This window comes from Camelus ferus, chromosome 10, assembly GCF_009834535.1.
Source record: "Camelus ferus isolate YT-003-E chromosome 10, BCGSAC_Cfer_1.0, whole genome shotgun sequence".
Classification (NCBI taxonomy): domain Eukaryota; kingdom Metazoa; phylum Chordata; class Mammalia; order Artiodactyla; family Camelidae; genus Camelus; species Camelus ferus.
In genome coordinates, this window is record NC_045705.1 from 38,425,230 (window position 1) to 38,432,930 (window position 7,701).

Below are 7,701 nucleotides of genomic sequence, written 5' to 3' on the forward strand. Positions count from 1 at the left end.
CTGACAGAAATAGGGAGAGAAAAGAAAAAAATTAAATTGTCGTTGGAGATTTTCGCACACACTCACTTAGAATCTGATAGAGTAGTAGGGGGGAAAAAAGCAATGTTACTTGTAGCATCTAAAAGTAACCATAGTTTAATCTATTTTATATGTATACTATATAGAAAATAGATAAACAACAAGTTCATACTGTATAGCACAGGGAATTCTATTTAATAGCTTGTAGTAATCTACAATGAAAATGAAAAAAAAAGAATATACGTATGTATATGTATGACTGAAACATGCTATGCACCAGAAATTGACCTGAACGTTGTAAACTGACTATACTTCAACAACAAAAAGTAACCATAGACTAACAGTCTTGAATATAAAAGGAATTTCAGCCTATCAAGAATAAGGCAGAAAACTCAATGGGAAAATGATGAAAGATCTAAATATTTAATTTTCCCAAGAGAAATCCAAATGGCTAGAAGCATATGAAGAGATGCCAAAACACTAGTAATCAGAGAAATGCTAATGTTTTATCTATCTTTTCTCCATATTTCTTTCTAAAGCAATGGGTTGTGTACACACAACAATACGAATAGATATTAAAACATAACTGTACAGTGAAAAAAGTAGGAAAGATATATTTTAGTATGCTGTGAAATATGAAAATTTAAACATATATATAAGCAAAATGACACTACATAATCTTCACAAATCTGTGCATAACTAAGGACATAAATTAAGTTCACTAGAATAACTGTGTTTGGTAGAGATTAAGAATGAAGAGCTGGGATGGAGAATACAATAATAAAGCTGAAATAAAAAGAGAGAACTCTTCACATAGACCAATGACGGTTATAACCCCATGAAGGAATGAATATAACTGAATCAACTCTATGAACCTGATACAAAATAAATTACATTGTTTTAGAAGAACAAATTAGAAACCAGTTATATGGGAAGTGGGTATTAAATGCTTCACAGAGGCAAGGACAACTACACTGAGTCTTCAAGGATTATTATAGGTTATTCTAGGTGGAGAATGCAAGGAGGAAATCATTCCAAGGCTTTGAAGCCTCATACTCAAGGACACAGTCAAGAAAGCGATCATCATGTTCAGGAAACAGCAGGTAGTCTGGTGGGTATAGACAGTAAAATTTGGTGGATTGGGGAAGACATTTGGAGGGGTAAGAGATGCAAGACTGGTGCTGACACATATAATAGAGCGGGTCCAGATTGTGAAGACCCTCATATGTCCTAGGAAGCCACTGGAAACCTACAGAGGTGGGAATAAGAGATAGACTGACCCTTGGTCACTTGTGAAAGCTACATGAAGAACTTCCAAGCTGTCACAAACTAACCAAGCTGTCAAGATTCCAGAATGGAAGCATAGTAGAGCACTTAGCTAAAATGAGGCTCCCGTGAAGAATGTCCCTGTCACTCTGTCTGGGGTGGCATCTGCTGTAACTAGAGACTAGCAAATCAACAGACACTTTGATCGTCAAATGATTTATGTCAGCCGTCATGTGTCAGAGTGGCAGCCACACATCTGTCATCAGGACAATGCTGTACAAAAGCAATTTTAATTGCCTCTGGATTATAAATAAAAAGAGCAGAGCATCACGGAGATAAATTATGGGATCGCTGCTAATTTGTAGATAGTGTTGTGAAGGACAAAGCAAACCCCCAATGGGCCAGGGTGGGGGTGGGTAGTGGGAAGTTATTTCACTGATAGGAGATGTTAAGCAGGAGGGTTTTAATAACAAATGGCATCCTTCGTTCTGTGACAAGAGCCTCGATTCAGAAAAACGTCAAGCTGATGTATTCTGTTTTCTGTCCTGTATTTAATCAACTGGAGAAGGTATCGATGGAAGAATCAGGCTGAAAAGGACTTGTGAATGTCAAATGGTAAAAGAAATATTCACATTTTAGGTAATCTCTTTCAATTTGTTCTGCATATTAGCCACAATTTAATGTCTCCATATCTCCTTTTAGCCTGCTTCTCTCTGACATTTCCCTCCCCCTCATCCCCTACTGCTTCTGCCCTCATGTAAACCCCATGTCTTCCTCTTCCTCCTTGTGTCTCTCTCCTGCCTTTGCAGAATGAATCCTCCTTAAGCACCACTCGAGTTATCCAAGTCCCCTGCCCAGAAACTCCTCTAGGCTAGCCACTGCCTACAGAATCCAGTCCCTCCTCCTTTTCTTGGGGTGAAGGTCCTTCATGGTACCCATTCATTCATTCAATTCATTCACTACACATTTACTGAACACCTGCCACAGTTCTGGACATGTGCGAACTATCAGTGAACCACACCCGAGGAGCGCTGCTGCCCTCACAAACCTCCCATTCTGCAGTCTCAAGACTTCAAAACTGACTTCCCATCAGACCTCCAAGAACCACAAACTAGCGGGCTCATAACCTAATACTATTTTCCTCAAACACTTTCCCAACTTTTTAGTTTTGCTTGAATTTTTATGTATATCTTCAATAAATACTTCTTTTTTTATTAAATGTGTCTTTGACATCCATGGGCACCATCCATGAAATTCCTTGAACTCCATTCCTCCACCTTTACTCCAAAGATCTCTTCCTCCTATCCACCTCGGCCACCCTCTCCAATGGTCACTCATTTGACTTCTCAAAACAGCACCAGCTCTCAATTCTTCACTCCAAGTGTCGCGCCTCTGACGACCTCCTCCTAATTTTCCACATCTCCTCTTCCAGTGATTCAGTTGCAACAACTCTTTGACACCATCACTTCTAAGAAAGTTAGAAGTCTGCCCCACTATCATGTCCTCACTGAACTCCTTATTATGATTTAAGAACATATTAATAAATTTTTGTATCACAGACTCATGTCTCTATCTCCTCACACATATTTTGTCACTTTATCCCCAAGACCCAGAGCAGTAACCAAAATAACCACAACAAACATTTATCGAATACTCATAATGTGCTAGGCTCTTTCTAAATGCTTTCATGTGTGAACACACTTAATCCTCACAGTGAATTTATGACATACATTCTTTTATTCCCCCACCTTTTACTAATGAGAAAACTGCCATTTTGCAAGCTTCAGCTCTATTAGGAGTTACCCTAGAAATTATAGCAAGCATCCTTAATTTACAAAATCAAATGTTAATTAATTAGAGGCCAGGAAAAATTAAGTAAACTACCCAAGTTCACAACAGGTTTCAAGTGGTAGAACAAGAAATCAAAATTCTAACACAAAAGTCCTAGTTCCAGTTCCACGGACTTCACCACCACAGCATCGTGGAACACAGCAAGTACTCAATACAGCTACAGAATGAATGAATGCACGGCTCCTCTAGTTATAAGTCACACAGTCTCTGATTACTGAAACTCTCTCAATTAGTCATGCCCCAGGTTGACTGCTACCTTCTTCAGGAAGACTTGCTTGGTTAAGTCTTTCGTCTTCCCCAACTCAATCAGATGGGAAAAGAACCTCTGCTAGTTGCATCATATTAATTACTTCATCTGAACCTTGAAAAAAATCCTGCGAGGTAGGCATCATATTTGCTTACAGATGATAATGGCAATAATAGTCAACACAAGCATTTTTGAGCCCCTACTATGTTCAGGCACTTAATTAAAAACTTTATATCTACTGATCCATTTAGAACTCACAATATCCTCATGAGACAGGCACTATTATTATCCCTATTTTATACATAGGAAAACCGAGAATTAAATGCTTTCAGAACATGGTGATAAACAATTAAACAAGTAAGTTCACATACTATTATAGCTGCTCAGTAAATGTACAGTAAACAGAATTCAATCACAATACAATTGGAAGCCATATCCATTTGTGGGCAACCTTACCTACTCAAAGTAGCTCAGTGTTAGTAAATAGCAATATATTTTGCCTATACCACAAACTTCCCTTGACTTCTGCATCACTGGAACAGGGTTAGCACCAAAACCATCATAAGAAAAAATGATCCAGACTCCCTTAAATTTACTTTGGTTCTGGATCTAGCCCACACCCCAGTCCACTGGCTTGGATGTGATGAGGTCACAACTCAGAGACCGAAAATCACAGTCAGAGACTAACACAGAAAAGGCCCGTCCTTCTCTGGGTGGATGGCAACGTCAAATATCATACAAATGACTTTGGGGATGGGCTTCACCTCTTCCAAGAACTCTTGGGTTCCTGTAGGTTGGTATACTAGACAGTAGACATGAAGTCAGAAACCTAGGATTAAAGTTCTGACTCTGTTGTTTGTCCTCAGACAAATTCAGTAGTGTCATTCTTTCTCCTCCTCTGAAACATGAGACAAGTTATGTCCATCACACAGAGTTATGGTCAGGACTACCTTCAGCTGACATGGCAGCACTTCATAAACTATGAAACACTGTAACCATTTAAGACACTGATACTGGTGTCAAAATTCTAGCCCACCCAAAAATGTCCTAATCCACCAATACGTAAAAATTCCATTCTTGAGTCGATGGAATTATCAGGGAACCAGGCTTCTTTTTACTTTCTGCTCTGCCATCTTTTGCAAAAGGATTCTATCGTCAAGGTCAGCATATGGCTGCTAAAAGTACAGCAATCATTCTAGCAAGAAAAAAATTTCCAAGGAAAAAACAAAGGACATTTCTCTCAGTTAAAACAACCTTATTTAAAGCATTTTTCTAAAAGACCCTCAGAACAATTTCTATTGACCTTTTAGTATGGAAGGCTGGAAAACAGAGTTTTAGTGTAGCCATTTGCTATAAAATACAGAGTTCTAGTGTGCTCATTGCTACCATGAAAATTTTCAACTTTATTGGGAGGAGAAAAAAAGATAATTGGTTGTTGGTAGTCAACTGGCTTTCCTTGCCACAATTTATATTGAGTTTCAATTTTACAGGTCGATCTGAGGTTGACTTCCCACTTCCACTCTCTTAATCTTATCAGGTCATCAGGACAAGGGCTATTCACACTTTATAAATAAGAAAACTAAGGATTGTGCTGTGCCATGTTTCACAACATGCTCTTTTAAACCATTTTACTGCAAAATACAAATCATATAAATAAAAGTGCATTTAAACTTTGTATCTCAATGATTAAAATTATAAAATGTAATCACCACCCTAAATAGTTAAAAAACCCAAAACTAAAACCTTGCCCACACTCCAGAAAATCCCTCACTGTTCTTACCTCCCCAAAGGCAATAACTAATCATTTTTACTGTAATCAGTTTTCCACTTTTCTTCAAAGTTATTTTTTCCTATAATACACACACATTTTTTAAAAGTATAAATTAATCAACTAGAATGTCAGAAGATCCCAGGACGGTATGTGGATTGTGAAAAATGAATTTAATTGTACTAAAAATGTATGCCACATCTCATTGAAGTAAGTGGAGGGAGGGAGGAAACAGCATTAGAAAAAAATGTTTTGACTGGAAACTAGAAGGCTAAAACTGTACACAAACACCTTACTTTAGCTGATACATTTCCTTCTAACTGGGATCTGGGTTAGCAATTCTGAGACTGCTTTACATTTGTACTAGGACTGAACACCTAAGTAAATTGTATATGATGAGACCAAAGTTTTTCACTGTCAGAGAAAGAAGTTAGAAACAAACAAGTGAGGAAGACTAGGAAGAACCCTGATGTGCTGGATACTGTGTCCCAGATACCAATATGAACTCATGTTCATTTAAACCAGATGGATAAGTGATAGAAGGTATACATGAGTTAGTGTGCATACGTATATTTTCTATGTCAGTTCACTGAGAGGGCTGCGAAGCAGTAACTCCCCCTGCTGCAATAAATATATTTAGCATCTAGGTCTTCATAACTAAATACTAGTCTCCACTAAAAGTAACCAGAGATCCTTGGAGAAATGGTTGAATCTAGGGATGGGGCAGGTGAAATAAAGATGAACCTGGAGTATTCTATAGTGTCATAAAGTAAGGAAGTGCTCATAAAAAGTGAAAAATGGGAGTGTGTCAAAAGGACATAGGAGCCAACCCAAAAGAGTTTTCAGCGACCAACTCTGGAACACTGTGGGCAACAAAATCAATAATGATGGTATTGGATTATAAGCCAAAAAATAGATATTCATAAGTCCAAACTGATATAAATAAAATATTAAATAAATAAATGAGGAAGAGGGACAAACTTTCCTTGTAGAAGAATTACAAACAATAAAGGGAATGAGGCAAATAAAAAATTACCAACAGACCACAATAATCATTGTTGCACGTAAGATCCTGTGCTGAGGGCTACAACTAGCGAGTGAAACTTCTAAGGAGAATCAGGGTATTTTCGTAGCCTTAAAAATATCTTTTCTAAAATATTTGGTTTCCTGTGGTAATCAAACATATGCCTCCAAATTCCTTCTAGGAGGTCAAGCTTAATTCCCCTTTCCTTGACTATGGGCTGGACTTGGTGATTTGCTTCTAAGGAATAGATTATGGAAAAGGAAAAATAGTAACCTTACAGTAAAGAAGCCTGGCAGACACCACCTTAAGTGAGTGATCAAAGATTACATCATGAGTAAAAAGCCATGTTAACATCATGCACTCTGCTCCTCACTCCTGGCTGTGCTGCATTGGGAAGGGTCCTTCACATCTCTTGGTATTCTCAGGATTACGTACCACCCCTCTACTCATGGAAAATACAGCAGACAAATCCAAACTGAGGCACGTTCTTCCATGTATCTGATCAGTTCTCTTCAAAAGTATCATCATGAAAAACAAAGACTGAGGAGACATAAAGACTAAATATATCCTGGACCAGGAAAAAAAAAAAAAACTTAGTTAAAAATTGAACAAAATTGGTAAACTAGTGGTTATCAGACGGGAAAGGTGGGTGGGAGAGACAAAATAGGTGAAGAGGATTAAGAGGTACAAAATACTAGCTATAAAATAAATGAGCTACAGAGATGCACAGCACTGGAAATATAATCAATATTTTATAATAATTTTGTATGGAGTGTAATCTATAAATATATCAAAGCATTATGTCATACACCTGAAACTAGTTATTATATTGTAAGTCAACTATACTTCATTAAAGTGTTAAAAACTATTAAAAAAAAAATAACAGATGAAGTCTGAATAAAACCTGTAATTCAGTTAACAGTATTGTACGAACAGTAATTCCTTGGTTTTGATAAATTTATCATGGTTATATAAGATATTAACATTAATGGAAATGGGGTGAAGTTTACTCAAACTCTTCTAAAAATCTAAAATTACTTAAAAATAAGCTTTTTTAAAATATTAGATGAAATTTGCTCATTTCCTAAATATTATAGAAGTGGAAAGGATACTATACATATTATTTTCTCTCTGGTTTCTTTCATACAGCATTATTTTTATGAAATATATTCATACTGTTATCAGTATTGCTCACTAACTTTGAATGCTGAAATACCTAATTTCAATATATCATAATTATGTTTATGCTACTATGGATGGACATTTGGGTTGTTTTCAGTTTATTATGAATACTCACATAAATATTTATGTGTATGTCTTTCAGCACACCATGCACACTTTTCTGTTCATGATCTAACAGAGTAGGGTTGCTGGGTTACAGATAATATCTATTTTCATCTTAATGGATAATGTCAAGCAGTTTTCCAAACTGGCTCTACCAATTTACACTCTCACCAGGGCATTTAAGTCTCAGCTGCACTGTATCCTAAAAAGCACTTCATGTTACCAGTCCTTTTAATTGTAGTT